Source organism: Gymnoscopelus microlampas (genome assembly GCF_963454915.1).
Source record: "Gymnoscopelus microlampas genome assembly, chromosome: 15".
In the NCBI taxonomy this organism is placed as follows: Eukaryota; Metazoa; Chordata; class Actinopteri; order Myctophiformes; family Myctophidae; genus Gymnoscopelus; species Gymnoscopelus microlampas.
Window position 1 is genome coordinate 644,216 of NC_139952.1, and position 16,917 is coordinate 661,132.

The following is a 16,917-nucleotide window of genomic DNA, read 5'->3' on the forward strand; positions in this document are numbered from 1 at the left end:
GGTTTCGTTGCGCGCATACTGGCTGCGTGCAGCCAGTGTGACGTCGTCTGTTAAGGGGTCTATTTACCTTTAAAAAAACACTATTGTCTGTATGCTGCATATAGAGCCTTCAATGTAGCCTGGCTCCAGACCATAGACCCCGCCCACTTACTGAGTGGAATGCCTCACACTTCAGTCTGATAATCATCAGTCTACCTTTAAGGAATACTACTGTATGTATGCTACATGGGATACTTATTTTACCTTAAAAAAAAACACTGTTGATATCTACATTTTTGCATGGAGTACTTTTACTTTTATTTTTAAAAACACTGTTGTCTGTATGTATGTAATCTATGTATGCATACATGGGGTACTTATTTTACCTTTATAAACACTGCTGCACATGATTGATTGATTGATTGATGTACTTTATTTAGTAAGACATGAGAACATCAGTACATGGAAGTATAAATTCACAATACAAGGTCTACTAAACTGGGAGACTCATTAAGCACTGAGCTTGTTTAAGATGAGATCCCCATGCACACAAATCATGATGACATAAGAGACAGACAGATATACACACTACTATACAGACTGTCATCAGCTTACAGGTTACTGGTATGAAGAGTGAAAAAAAAATGTACAAGAGAAGAAAAATAAATAGAAAACACATTGCTGTATTTTCTTCGTTCTTCTTACGGCAGTTGGCATCCGTAGTGTTGCATTGCCGCAATCTACGGATTGTGATATGTTTACACTGCAAACTGTCCACCTAAAGCAGTGGTTTCCAACCCTTTTCATATCAAGGGCAAGGGCCATTATTTATTCGGCATTTGAGCCACGGGCCACCATTTGATGAGATTTAGCCTCTCAGACCCAAGATTTAGAATATTTTGTTGTCTTTGGAGTTTGGATACGATTTTGTAACTAAGTAGATTCACTTAAGTACTGTACTTAAGTAAAAGTTTGAGGTATTTGTGCTTTACTTGAGTATTTGCAACTTCCAACACTTGCTTCCACACAATGCGTCGCTTCGCGATGCATTGTGAGCTTGTAGATCGGCTATTTTAAAAAAAAATCTAAATCTTTATACATTTTTAACTTGTGAAATGGGACATTGTGCACAATGACTACTTTTACTTTTGGTACTTTAAGTATAAATTTGATTCAGATACTTTTGTACTTTTACTCAATTAAATTTTGAATTCTGGACTTTTACTTGTAACAGAATATTTCAAAAGTGCAGTATTGATACTTTTACTTAAGTAAAACATGCGAGTACTTTTTCCAAAAGGAGAGATAACAGGCAAACATTGATCAAAATAACAATTCTTTAATTAAGTAATGCAAATGTTTAACAATAATTTAACTCTTGAGAAACCAAATGGATCCGTAAGAGTCCATTTGATTTCATTTGGTCCATTTGGTTACCAACTCTCATTTAGCTGCATGGGGACCACCTGGAACCCCCTCAAGGACCACTGGTGGTCCCCGGACCACTGGTTGAGAACCACCTAAAGTGATTTGTGTGAATCCTTCCCTCTGTGTATTATTATCCAGATCTCATGTCGACAATGTTAAAGAATATCCTGGCTGTATCCAACATTGTTACTTTTACTGAATACAAGAAGACTCACCTCAAGACAAACTCACCTCAACTGAAAAAGGAATACTCACCTCGGGGGTAGGAACAGTCACCCCGGGGGGTGGGTAAACTCACCTCAGGACCTGAGAACACTCACCTCGGAACACTCACCTCAGGGGTAGGAATACTCCCCCCGGGGGTAGGAAAACTCACCCAGAAAAACTCAATGGTGTAATGCCACGGTTCTCAAAGTGGGGTCTGCGGACCCCTGGGGGTCCGCGACGCATAGCCAGGGGGTCCGCGAAAATATTTCACAGATAAAAAAAAAAGTTTTGATAAAAAAATATTTTTTGATAAAAAATATTTTTTGATAAAAAATATTTTTGTATTATTATTTGTTTTTATGGGGGGGGGGGGGGTTAGTGAAAGTTGCATAAATTATTACTGTAATGGTGTGTGTGTGATATGAAATGTGAGCTTACAATAATCACAGTAATCATGTTCCATCATATTCAAAGGCTTTTGCAGAGAAATGAGACAGACTCCAGTCACTTTCAAATTAGAGCACTGCAGCAGGCAGGTGTGTGCATCTGTTTCCAGCTGACGCTTGTTGACGCTCGTTAATGTTATAGGCATCAGAGGCAAATGCTTTTGCACTGTCAAATAGGCCAACATCTAATCTAAGATTAGTGGGACTCTTATGGGTCTGTAACTCTGAGAGTGTACGAATGGAACCAAATGGACCCGTTAGGGTCCATTTGGTTCCATTCGTACACTCTCAGAGTTAAATGAACATTGATTTTACAATATGAATTGGGGTCCCAGAGATATAAATGCCATTAAATGGGGGTCCGTAGCCTAATGCATGTCAAACTGGGGGTCCTTGAAATTAATGGATTAGAATCACTGCTAGAGAGCCGTAAAAATCTTCTCTTATGGGTGTCCCTGGCATATCTTTTCAAATGGGGGTCCGTGGGCTAATAAGTGTCAATTTGGGGGTCCTTGACATGAAAAAGTTTGAGAACCACTGATTTAAAGCACTTTAATTAGCTAAATACACAGACAGACAGACAGACAGACAGACAGACAGAGACACACACACACACACACACACACACACACACACACACACACACACACACACACACACACACACACACACACACACACACACACACACACACAAAGAGTAAGGCATCAAAATGTACCAAAAGTAATATTTCTAAAAACTAAAGTTGGTAGGTAACTAAATATCCTAGGTAAAAATAGGGAAAAGTGTTTAATGCATGTTTTACAATAGTGAAATGTATATATAATAGTAACTAAAGTTCAATAATGCTTACTATAGTGAAATGTATATCTAATAGTAACTAAAGTTCAATAATGCTTATGTATATCTAATAGTAACTTAAGTAACTAAAGTTCAATAATGCTTAGCTAAATGTAATTTAACAACATAAATTGACATTGGAATGTTCATTTCTCTGGGTTCCTACCTTTGTTTGTTTGTTTGTTTGTTTGATGGGGGCACAGGAGTGAAGGGGAGGAGGGGGGTTGACCACTTAACACTAATATCCCACTTAATGATTCATTGTTTGATATCTAATAGGTGGATGGGGCAAGGTGTGGAGCTGGAGACACATAGCAAATGACCATGCTATTTGCTATTTGCATTCCTTGTTCACTTTTCTGATGAAATCTACCTTCTTTTCTGATGAAATCTACCTTGTATTTAAAGCACTTTAATTAGCTAAATGTAATTCAACATCATTATTATGGAATGCTAAAGCTGCCATATCTAGAAATAAATACATAAATAAATACATGAATTTATACAGCAAGAAATGTTAAAATAAATACATAATTGTGCAAGGAAATGTACAATTAAATATTGAAATGTATTCATTTATGTATTTATTTATGTATTTATATATTTATGCATTTATTTATTTGTATATTTATGTTTTTATTGATTTTTTTAATTATTTATTTATTTAATTATTTATTTAAACATTTAATTATTTATTTATGTATTTATTTCCTTATTTATTTACGTATTTATTTATTTAATTATTTATTTAAACATTTAATTATTTATTTATTTCCTTATTTATTTACGTATTTATTTATTTAATCATTTATTTAAACATTTAATTATTTATTTATGTATTTATTTCCGTATTTATTTAAACATTTATTTCATGAATCATTTCAGGCCGTATTTCATTGACGGTATGTTAATGAGGGGGCAGGCTTTAGCAATCAAACCCAGAGCGATCAAACTTCCAGCCCATAGAGCTGGAATGTATTACTATTTTGTTGATGATGATAACTGTGTTTATGTTTATAATAATTTGGTTTGATTTGATAAATTAACAAATAACAATGAAAGCCATAATATATTTAAAAAATATGAAGCAAAACTAAATAATATATAACAATAAATAAATGCTTGGGGATAATCCCCAACATGTTCAAAAAGGAATAGGAAGAAATTAAGACGTATTTACTCCTACCCCCTTCATATATATCATTCCTGATTCATATAAACAATTACAAATTTAAATCAAAATCATAAAATCCTATGATATCTGTATAAATGAAATATATATTTAAAAAAATCTTATACATATGATATTCCCTGAAGGGTTTCCTGAGGGTCCATGACTGCTTTCCTAACTGTGTTTCTGGGACCACCTATGATCCCTGAGGGGTTTCTCGGGGGTCCATGGCTGGTTCCCAAACTGTGGTCCCTGAAGGGTGTCAAACTGTGGTTCGGGGACCTATGGAGGTCCCTGAAGGGTGTCAAGGGGGTCCATGGCTGTTTCCCAAACTGTGGTTTGGGGACCTATGGGGGTCCCTGAAGGGTGTCAAGGGGGTCCATGGCTGTTTCCCAAACTGTGGTTCGGGGACCTATGGGGGTCCCTGAAGGGTGTCAAGGGGGTCCATGGCTGTTTCCCAAACTGTGGTTCGGGGACCTATGGGGGTCCCTGAAGGGTGTCAAGGGGGTCCATGGCTGTTTCCCAAACTGTGGTTCGGGGACCTATGGGGGTCCCTGAAGGGTGTCAAGGGGGTCCATGTCTGTTTCCCAAACTGTGGGTCAGGGACCTATGGGGGTCCCTTAAGGGTGTCAAACTGTGGTTTGGGGACCTATAGTGGTCGCTGAAGGGTGTCAAGGGGGTCCATGGCTGTTTCCCAAACTGTGGGTCAGGGACCTATGGGGGTCCATTAAGGGTGTCAAACTGTGGTTCGGGGACCTATAGTGGTCGCTGAAGGGTGTCAAGGGGGTCCATGGCTGTTTCCAAAACTGTGGGTCAGGTTTCCTGAGGGTCCATGACTGCTTTCCTAACTGTGTTTCTGGGACCACGTTTGGTCCCTGAGGGGTTTCTCGGGGGTCCATGGCTGTTTCCCAAACTGTGGGTTTAGGACCCACAGGGGTCCCTGAAGGGTGTCAAACTGTGGGTCAGGGACCTATGGGGGTCCCTGAAGGGTGTCAAGGGGGTCCATGGCTGTTTCCCAAACTGTGGGTCAGGGACCTATGGGGGTCCCTGAAGGGTGTCAAGGGGGTCCATGGCTGTTTCCCAAACTGTGGTTTCCATCCTCATAATTTATAGGTCTAATTCCATCACCAGTTCCACCTGCAGGATTTGTAGATCTAATCCTCCAGCAGTGGCGAACGCGAAAGCCCTACATTTTGCCCTACAATCACGCAAATTGGTATACAGTATCTCTACAGTCATGTCATCAACATCCAGCCATCATTTCTCAACACTTGTAGCGCCACCATCTGGCCACACCTTGCAAAAACAAATTTTTAAATGCTGCTCCTACAGATTTTACCCTACAATCACGCAAATTGGAACACAGTATCTGTGCCGTCATGACATCATCATGGTCCCACTTCTAGCGCCACCATCTGGCCGCATTGTGCAAAACACATTTTTCTACGCTACTCCTACAGATTTTGCCCTAAAATCACGCAAATTGGTACACAGTATCTCTACAGTCACATCAACATCTCAGCATGGATTTTCCTATTTTCACACCTTTTCTGTATTCCTGCGACCTGACAGTCGCTTATCTCCCAATTAGGGAGTCTTTATGGTAATGGTGTAGTAGGTTTTAATAGCAATAGGGCAATAAGTGTAATAGTATAATAGGTGTAATAATGTAATACGTTTAATGGTGTAATAGCACAATAATTCCAACAATGTAATTGCGCTATGAGTGTAATAGTGTAATAAATATAATAGGCACAATAATGTTATACAGCAAAAAGTGTAATAGTGCAATTAGTGTAATAGCTCAATGAGTGTAATAATGTAAAAAGTGTAACAGTTTAATTAGAGTAATAGTGTAATAGCTCAATATGTGTAATAATGTTATACGTGTACTAAGTTGATAGTGTTTTATTGCAATGAATGTAAAGTGTAATGCAATTAATGTAATAGTTTAATAGTTCAATAAGTGTAATAATGTAGGTGCAATAGTGCAATAAGTCTAACAGTGTATTTGCAGTTTAAGTGTAATAGTTTATTATGTGTAATAGTGCAAAAGGTGTAATAGAGTAATACGTGTCAATGAGTGGCGATATGTCAAACTTCCTTCGCCAAACATACAGGAAGTGCCTTCTTTTCCCACAGTGACACTTCGTAAGGTGGTGGATGGAAGAGCCGGGATTTTAACCACCGACCCTGCTCTATCTTCTGAGCCCCAGCTGTCCCAGATTATATACTGTACATGTTAAGCCAAACATACCAAGACAGCCTAATTCAGTTATTTTCGGTTTCGAAAGCGACAAAACTGTACAATGAAGCATTTAAATCCGGTTTAATTACATTATGTCACAGTTCAATATTAGAGACATAAAATTACTTTAGTCCAACTGATGATTGTTCAATTATTGTTATAACCCAAGGTGGCATTAAATTAGACACTGTGACTTAGGAAGGTCAGGAAAAAAATGTCTTGAAAAAGGCTGGCAGAAGGAAATAAAATCTTGAAAATAGTCTGGCATTAAAGGGATAGTTGCCATGGGATACTTGCCATTAATAAAGTGGTTGCACAGATTTTAAATGATTGCCAGAATCCCGTGGTCAGAGTACTGGTCAGTTTTCCATTAATATTAAGTAGTTCCAATGGGGCGGGGGCCATTTGGCCAGCTCCACAAATCTAGAATAGATGAATCCACAAAACTAGCGTCATTTGTATTGTTGACCTATTTCTAACATACAGTAATGGCTGCTTTCTGTTCAGCTGACAGCAAAGCACTTATTTTGGGTGATTTATGCTGCAGCGGCGTAATGATACCAGTCACATAAAATAGTACCTTGTGACAGAGGGGTCGAAGTTTCCTGTTTTACCTACAACTGCACCGATCAGCGTTAAACTTTGCAGGCACATTCCTATACATATAGAGGCCAAGGAAACACCTTTGCCCTGCTTTTTTCCCCATCTTCTTTTTATAGCGCCACCAGGAGGCCGACAAGTGTTAAACACATTTTTCCTTGCTCTGCCCAGGTTCCCTCTTAATCATGTTGAATTAGCTAAAAACATATTTTTTGGGGAGAAAAGGGCAACTTTGGCAACTGAAAAACATGTTATGTCAATGCTAGTGGATGGAGGGGATGCATTTTTTTGTCCAACCAAGAAAAAGCAACAAATGGGTGCGAAGATGGGCGAGACATGACAACGGGTGAATTTGTGTAACAGTGTAATACATTCTTTTGTTTTGTTATTATAGGTGTAATAGCTTTAATAGTGTGACAGTGTAATTTGAGTAATAGTGTACTGTAAGTGACATAGCGTTAAAGGTGTAATAGTGTAATTATGACCCAAGATCGATTTTCATTATTATCCGTCCATCCGTCTGTCACGATGAGTCAGAGTGATGTCAAAACCGGTCTTATGACAGCAAAACTCGTTATGTCAACAAGTTTGTTGACCTGTGAGTCAGTGTGATTTCAGAACCTGTCTTATGACAGTCCGTATATGGAGGACTTGATATATGGACTCATCATGACATCAGAGAGATGTCACAAACCAAAGCATCACTAAGTCTGACCAGAATGATTGATAGCTGTCAGGATCGTCAGGTTGCAGGATATACAGAAGAGGTGTGAAAATAGGAAATGAGACAGATCCATGTTGAGGTGTTGATGGCATGACAGTAGTTATATTTTCGTGATTTCAGGGCGAAATCTTTTGGAGCAGCGTAGAAAAGATAGCCAGATGGTGGCGCTAGAAGTGGGGCCATGTTGGTGGCATGACAGTAGAGATACTGTGTACCAAATTGCGTGATTGTAGGGCAAAATCTGTAGGAGCAGCATCTACAAATGTGTTTTGCAAAATACAGCCAGATGGTGGCGCTAGAAGTGGTACATGTGAGAAATGAGGGCTGGATGTTGATGAGATGACAGTGGAGATACTGTGTACCAATTTGCGTCATTTTAGGGCAAAATCCTTTGGAGCACTGTAGAAAAATGTGTTTTGCAAAATACGGCCAGATGGTGGTGCTAGAAGTGGGACCATGTTGATGGCATGACACTAGAGATACTGTGTACCAATGTGTGTGATTGTAGGGCAAAATCTGTAGGAGCAGCGTCTACAAATGTGTTTTGCAAAATACGGTCTGATGGTGGCGCTAGAAGTGATGAATGTGAGAAATGAGGGCTGAATGTTGATGGACCCCCTTGACACCCTTCAGGGACCCCCATAGGTCCCCGAACCACAGTTTGGGAAACAGCCATGGACCCCCTTGACACCCTTCAGCGACCACCATAGGTCCCCGAACCACAGTTTGGGAAACAGCCATGGACCCCCTTGACACCCTTCAGCGACCACCATAGGTCCCCGAACCACAGTTTGACACCCTTAAGGGACCCCCATAGTAGGTCCCTGACCCACAGTTTGGGAAACAGCCATGGACCCCCTTGACACCCTTCAGGGACCCCATAGGTCCCCGAACCACAGTTTGGGAAACAGCCATGGACCCCCTTGACACCCTTCAGGGACCCCCATAGGTCCCTGACCCACAGTTTGGGAAACAGCCATGGACCCCCTTGACACCCTTCAGGGACCCCATAGGTCCCCGAACCACAGTTTGGGAAACAGCCATGGACCCCCTTGACACCCTTCAGGGACCCCCATAGGTCCCCAAACCACAGTTTGGGAACAGCCATGGACCCCCTTGACACCCTTCAGGGACCCCCATATGTCCCCGAACCACAGTTTGACACCCTTAAGGGACCCCCATAGTAGGTCCCTGACCCACAGTTTGGGAAACAGCCATGGACCCCCTTGACACCCTTCAGGGACCCCATAGGTCCCCGAACCACAGTTTGGGAAACAGCCATGGACCCCCTTGACACCCTTCAGGGACCCCCATAGGTCCCTGACCCACAGTTTGGGAAACAGCCATGGACCCCCTTGACACCCTTCAGGGACCCCATAGGTCCCCGAACCACAGTTTGGGAAACAGCCATGGACCCCCTTGACACCCTTCAGGGACCCCCATAGGTCCCCAAACCACAGTTTGGGAACAGCCATGGACCCCCTTGACACCCTTCAGGGACCCCCATATGTCCCTGACCCACAGTTTGGGAACAGCCATGGACCCCCTTGACACCCTTCAGGGACCCCCATAGGTCCCCAAACCACAGTTTGGGAAACAGCCATGGACCCCCTTGACACCCTTCAGGGACCCCCATAGGTCCCCAAACCACAGTTTGGGAACCAGCCATGGACCCCCTTGACACCCTTCAGGGACCCCCATAGGTCCCCGAACCACAGTTTGACACCCTTCAGGGACCACAGTTTGGGAACCAGCCATGGACCCCCGAGAAACCCCTCAGGGATCATAGGTGGTCCCAGAAACACAGTTAGGAAAGCATCATGGACCCTCAGGAAATTCATTTATACAGATATCATAGGATTTTATGATTTTGATTTAAATTTGTAATTGTTTATATGAATCAGGAATGATATATACGAAGGGGGTAGGAGTAAATACGTCTTCATTTCTTCCTATTCCTTTTTGAACATGTTGGGGATTATCCCCAAGCATTTATTTATTGTTATATATTATTTAGTTTTGCTTCATATTTTTAAATATATTATGGCTTTCATTGTTATTTGTTAATTTATCAAATCAAACCAAATTATTATAAACATAAACACAGTTATCTTCATCAACAAAATAGTAATACATTTGACCACTGACCAGCTCTATGGGCTGGAAGTTTGATCGCTCTGGGTTTGATTGCTAAAGCCTGCCCCCTCATTAACATACCGTCAATGAAATACGGCATGAAATGATTCATGAAATAAATGTTTAAATAAATACGGAAATTAATACATAAATAAATAATTAAATGTTTAAATAAATGATTAAATAAATAAATACGTAAATAAATATGGAAATAAATAAATAATTAAATGTTTAAATACATAATTAAATAAATAAATACGTAAATAAATAAGGAAATAAATACATAAATAAATAATTAAATGTTTAAATAAATAATTAAATAAATAAATAATTAAAAACATCAATAAAAACATAAATATACAAATAAATAAATACATAAATATATAAATACATAAATAAATACATAAATGAATACATTTCAATATTTAATTGTACATTTCCTTGCACAATTATTTATTTATTTTAACATTTCTTGCTTTATAAATTCATGTATTTATTCATGTATTTATATCTAGATATGGCATTTTTGGCATTCCATACATTATGAAAGCATTCTGGGAAAATGGAAAGCTCACATTATGAAAGCATTCTGTGAAAATGGAAAGCTCACAAGCCGGTAGATCTACCTTTTTACCTTTTCTGATGAAATCTACCTTGTATTTAAAGCACTATTTAAAGCACTTTATTAATTCTATACCTTCAAAGAAAGAATTTAATCCAGATATGGAGTAATCCAGATATGGATTAAACATCATAGCTCACAAGCCGGTAGATCTACCTTTTTACCTTTTTTTAAACATTGGGGTGAGTATTCCTACCTCTGAGGTGAGTCTTCCGAGGTGAGTGTTCTCAGGTCATGGGGTGAGTGTTCCTACCCCCCGAAAATCTTGGGGGTGAGTATTCCTACCTCTGAGGTGAGTCTTCCGAGGTGAGTATTCCTACCTCTGAGGTGAGTAGTTTTGAGGTGAGTCTTCTTGATACCCTTTTACTTTAAGTATCTCTACCACTAGTCTCGCGTAGCCAGACCCCACAGAAAATGAAAAACAGCGACCTCTGCTGTTTCTGATTTTGTCTGTGGTGCAGAATCTGTTCTTGAGAGATTACTCTACCACTGGCAGAGATACAGTATAGTAGTGATGCGCGGGTTGACCCGTAACCCGCGGGACCCGCGGGTCAACCCGCGGCGCGGGTGGGTCAAGTCAGAATTTCGGAGAATTTTATGCGGGCTGCGGGTGAGCGGGTCAGCCGCTCTCACACGCAAAAAAATAAATAAAATCACATGCTCTTGTTTTGTCTTTATTCCTAATAAGAATAAGAATAATAACAATAAAACAGTTTGAATACACTTGGGGATTATTTTCTAACCATGATTTTACAGAATAAAAAAAAAATCGCGGGTCGCGGGGCGGGTTAATCCATAGATTTATATATGGGTTCGCGGGGCGGGTTGAGGCGGGTTGGGTTGCGTCGCGGGGCGGGGCGGGTCATGAAAAAACCCACCCGCGCATCACTACAGTATAGTGTTCTCACAGGCAGCAGACAGCTGAATGTAACAACAGTGAGTGTGTGGGTGCCAGCATGAACAGCTGCTCTATGCTGTTAACTAGAACTTACACCTAAATGGAATACACACCCCATTAAAGGTGTCATGTTCTTTGTTAAATAGCTCTATATTGGGATAGTAATCATTGCTATATGGAGCATGGGTCAGTGACCCGTAGCGTAGGGGGTCCTCAGAGTTACTACAGCCCCCCCCCCCCCCCCCCCCCCCCCAATCATAAGAACAGGGTTTGTTTCACTTTAAAGACGCACTTTAGTGACATTTTCGGTCATTTTATTTTGAAGGTTCAGCCTGAAACGTCGGCTCAACGACTCTAAACCAATCAGAAGGTCCCATCCCTTCAGGCTATGGGACGTTGGATCTCAATCACTTCAGCCGTGTGCAACACGGCTATAGTGTTTGTTTACAAGTGAGAGAGAGACGGCCAGTGAAGCACGTTTGCTACTACCTGGCTTATTTCTAACCTATAATGTTTTCAGATACATATTTTAGTGTGCAGATGAAGTTTAAAATGAGTAATACACTCATCTTCAATGATATTCAAAACGGAGTATCTCTGTAATTAAAATCAGCTGTGTTTGAAGAACGTGCAGCTATGGGAATCAAACAGGTGCATGTAATCAAGATTAATTTATTTTCATGAAGGCTGCGTTATGTCATCACGCAGCACGTTTTCGTTTACAGGAAGTAATTAAGATTGGCTTTTTAGGGACTTTAGATGTAAAAATACACAAAAATGATTTTTTTTTTCATTTTTTTTGGCATCTATTGTTAGGTATGCCCACATGATGACCACAATATGCTCTAAAAGTGTGAAAAACATATTTTTCATTTCACTACACCTTTACAAACTTAAACCCTAGCAGACCAAGTACAGAGCCAAGGATCAAGTTGAATAAGTATTGAAGGTTTAAGTGGTTAAATGTCTGAAAATACACATACAAAAAATATGAATTTACTCAACACTGATGATAATGCTGTCGAACAACTAAGCTAGTCATGAAATCAATGTAGAAGGGGTCCCTGTTTCTTAAGACCCCTATGTAGAGTGTTTGTTCAGTAACAGGGGTCTCCCTGTCTCTCCAGCTCTTTAGTAAACAGAAAATACATTTTCAGGATACCAATTTTATCCAATTATAACCCATATAGGACACGGCATAAACAAGTCAAATCGGAAGTGAGAAGACATAGAACATAGAAGTGAGCAGACATACAGTGGGTACGGAAAGTATTCAGACCCCCTTACATTTTTCACTATTTGTCATATTGCAGCCATTTGCTAAAACCATTTAAGTTCATTTTTTTCCCTCATTCATGTACACACAGCACCCCATATTGACAAAAAAACACAGAATTGTAGAAATGTTTGCAGATTTATTAAAAAAGAAAAACTGAAATATCACATGGCCATAAGTATTAAGACCCTTTGCTGTGGCACTCGTATATTTAACTGAGATGCTGTCCATTTCTTCTGATCATCCTTGAGATGGTTCTACACCTTCATTGGAATCCAGCTATGTTTAATTATATTGATTGGACTTGTTTGGGAAAGGCACACACCTGTCTATATAAAACCGTACAGCTCACAGTACATGTCAGAGCAAATGAGAATCATGATCGAAGGAACTGCCCGAAGAGCTCAGAGACAGAATTATGGCAAGGCACAGATCTGGCCACGGTTACAAAATAATTTCCGCTGCACTTAAGGTTCCTAAGAGCACAGTGGCCTCCATAATCCTTAAATGGAAGACGTTTGGGACAACCAGGACTCTTCCTAGAACTGGCCGTCCGGCAAACTGAGCAATCGGGGGGGAAGAGCCTTGGTGAGAGCGGTAAATTCATTCATGGCGATATGTCAATTCCGCAAACAACCCGGCGGACGACATCACACAGGGCAAGACCCTGATGGACCTAGCTGAGCCCAACAGGTGGAGCCAGGGACCATCATTCCTCCTCCAAAGCTCAGACAATTGGCCCACTAAGCCAATCTCCAATGCAGAAGAGGATGCCTCTGAGCTACACAAGGCCACCTTCTGCGGTACAACCACAGCAGTAGCCAACTCCCCTGCAGCAAGTGAGAGCTTGTATCACACCTGGAAGGAGCTTCTGGATGCTATGGCGCAAGAGGTGTCTGGGACAGGAGGACCAGGGAGGAACCCAACTGCCGACGACTACCGCAAGGCAGAGAATCTCATCCTTAAACGGGCACAGCAAGAAACCTTCACAGATGAGTTGCATCTTCTCAAAGCAGGAAAGTCTGTTTCCTCTAACAGCATAGCCTGGTAAACCCTCCCTCCGGAAATCTCATTTCCATTCGATGTCAGGAAGGAGTCTGGCATGATCGCCCATTCTGCAATATTGGCTGCGGGCTGGAGTTGGGCGGGAGTAATACCGTTGACTGACAACCCCTTCAGCCAATGATCGTTTTTCCCCTTCAGCCAATTGCAGTGGATTTTTACGACCTCCGTCACTAATATGACGCAGCGGGACTTTTGAGACGGCCCAGCCCAAAATAGGTTGCCTTATGCGGATACATGCGTGTCACAGCCCGCCCCTCCCGGTTCTCTGAATTTATATTTTTAAATAGGCTCTGTCATGATTAATTGACCACATATATGAATTTAAACAACTACATTCTATCCAAACGATATCTTAATAGTAAATTCCGTGCCTCAAAAAAGAAGTTTGAGACCGTTTTAAAAACAAAAGTAAGAAGTGAAGGCACTCGCAGAACAACAATGGCTGCCGTTCGTCTTTTTTCGGCGTCACTCAGGCTTGCACTCGGCTTCATTCGGGCTCACTCGAACTCGCCACCTGATTGGCCAACGTAAGCTGTCAATCACAGAACGATGAGCGACGACGCTGATAGGCGCGGTTAGGTCCTGATTTCGCTGGAAACTCCCCAATATTGCAGAATGGGCGTTCATGCCAGACTCCTTCCTGACATCGAATGGAAATGAGATTTCCGGAGGGAGGGTTTACCAGGCTACTAACAGCAGGCTACTCACCGTGTCCCCAGAGCTGGACGAGGCGGGTAAGCTCATCCGAGTTGGGGGGAGACTGCGCCGGGCACAGGATCTGGAGCAGTCCACCATGCACCCCATAGTTATGGATCCAGGTCATCCAGTCACTAAGCTCCTGATCCAGGATTATGACAGCCGTCTATGCCACCCTGGACCGGAGCGGGTTTTCGCAGAAATCCACCGGGCATTTTGGATTCTGAGGGGACGAGAAGCCATTCGTCGCTTCCAGCACACATGTGCTGACTGCCGACGATGGAAAGCCAGACCTACAGTCCCCAAAATAGCCGACCTGCCTGTCGCTCATCTAAGACTCTTTAAGCCGGCCTTCTATTCAACAGGAATGGACTGCTTTGGGCCCTTCCAGGTCAAAATCGGGAGACGCTGTGAAAAAAGATGGGGGATCATTTTCAAATGTCTGACAACCAGGGCTGTGCATCTAGACGTCCTGACCCACATCGACGTTGACTCCTTCCTTATGGCTTTGAGGAGATTCATTGTCCGCCGAGGGACGCCCGCAGAGTTACTCTCTGACCAGGGCACCAATTTCCGGGGAGCAGAGAGAGAGCTACAGACCGCTTTCGCCGAGATGTCTCGCGACTGGCAGCAGCTTCTTGCCAAGAAGAAGATAGCCTTTCAATTCAACCCCCCAGGAGCGCCCCACTTTGGCGGGACCTGGGAGAGGGAAATACGATCCGTTAAGACAGCCCTGTATACCACAGTGGGTGCACAGCCTGTGACAGAGGAGGTCCTAAGGACTGTCTTAATAGAGGTCGAGGGTATACTTAACGCAAAGCCCTTGGGCTATGTACCTTCCAACGTTGCTGACCCCGATCCTGTGACTCCTAACCACCTGTTACTGGGGCGGCCAGATGGCTCCTTGCCCCAGGTAGTCTACCCTGAAACTGAGATCCTCTGTTGACGCCGCTGGCGACACAGCCAGATCCTGGCGGACCATTTCTGGGCTAGATTCATCAGGGAGTATCTTCCCAGATTGCAAGGCCGTCAGAAATGGCACAACACATCTGCAGACCTGGGGAAAGGAGCGGTGGTCATGCTGGTGGATCCACAGTTCCCACGGGCACTCTGGCCTATCGGACAAGTGACTGAGGTGCATCCTAGCGCTGATGGGCGTATCAGATCTGCAGATGTCAAGATCAAGGACAAAGTCTACACAAGACCAGTGTCCAGGCTGGTTGTCCTCCCAGCCGTCCCAGAGGGAACAGAGGACAGTGCCGCTGTTTCAGCGGATCCCACCTAGCAGCCTTTCTAAGAAGCAAATGTACTTCATACATTTGGGGGCGGCTGTAAGAAAGGCCATGCAGGTGTTGCCAATAATGATTACTAATGATTCAGGTGTTCTTACTTCCAGTTAATTGTGTATCATGCCAGTTCCTTAACAGACAGAAGGGCTTTATTGGGCAATTGGATATTGAAGCCAGCCTACTCCAATTATCATTTATTGTGTTCAGGTTAACATGACCCAGAGTGTCAGTCTAATTTGTTTGCCTCCAGAGCAGACCTCTCTGTGCAGTATGTGTCATTCCTGATTAGTGAGTACTTTATGTTGTAGGTTGTGTGCTTCTGTTCTTTATTTAATTCAGTTTGTGTCATTGATTGTACTTGTGCTAATGTGTTAGTTTGGTACAGTGTTGCTTTCATGAATATGAACGTGTGTTTTTTGGTTTTGTATTCCAGACCATACTGTCAGACTGTCATACTATTCTACTGTCCCTAAAATCAGTAAAGTGGAAGTCAACTATAGACTCCGGGCATAGCGACGTAACATGGTCGCCACGCCCTTAAATCGTGCCACTTCCGCCGCCATCTTGAGGGAGTAGATTGACAGCTGCCACAAGTGTAGAGTAGTGTAGTGTAGTCTGTAGTCCTGTGTTTGTTGTCCAGCAAGTAGACGGTGTACATTATTATCTATCTCTAACTTGTCTGTTGCTCTAATTTAGCAATGGTACGACAGTGCTGCATTATCGGATGCAATGCCAAGGTTTCAGACGTTAAATTAAAAAAGTTAAATTGCACACATTTCCAACCTGGAGGAAAAGCTGTTGGAGATCAGATGTCGGAGATATCAAAGAAACGGCTTGGCATGGGTATCTTAAATACAAATGGGTATCTTACATACAATGAGATTGAGCTAACAGCTAAATTGTGTTTCTCTATGTGTCCAGTCCAGTCTGAGAAACGTAGTCTAACGTGGGTCTAACGTGGGTGGCTCACGGTCACGGTGGCTGAGTAAACAGCTGTCTGTCTGTCAGCAAGTGTTCAGACGTCGGAGATATCAAATAAATGTAGTATGGCTTGGGTGTCAGCTGACGAAATAACATAACCTTCAACAACATTCCCAAACACATATAAGCTCAAACGAGCATGACAGCACACAATCAAACATATAAACATCTGTTGGAGGCGAGGTTAGGATCAGCATCAGCGTTGCCATGTCGGCTTATTATAAGCGACCTTGGGCTTCTTTTTATGTGAAGTTGCTTGTAAAATTAGTAGTTTTGTATGGCTTATTTATAAAGTGTACTTGCTTATTTAG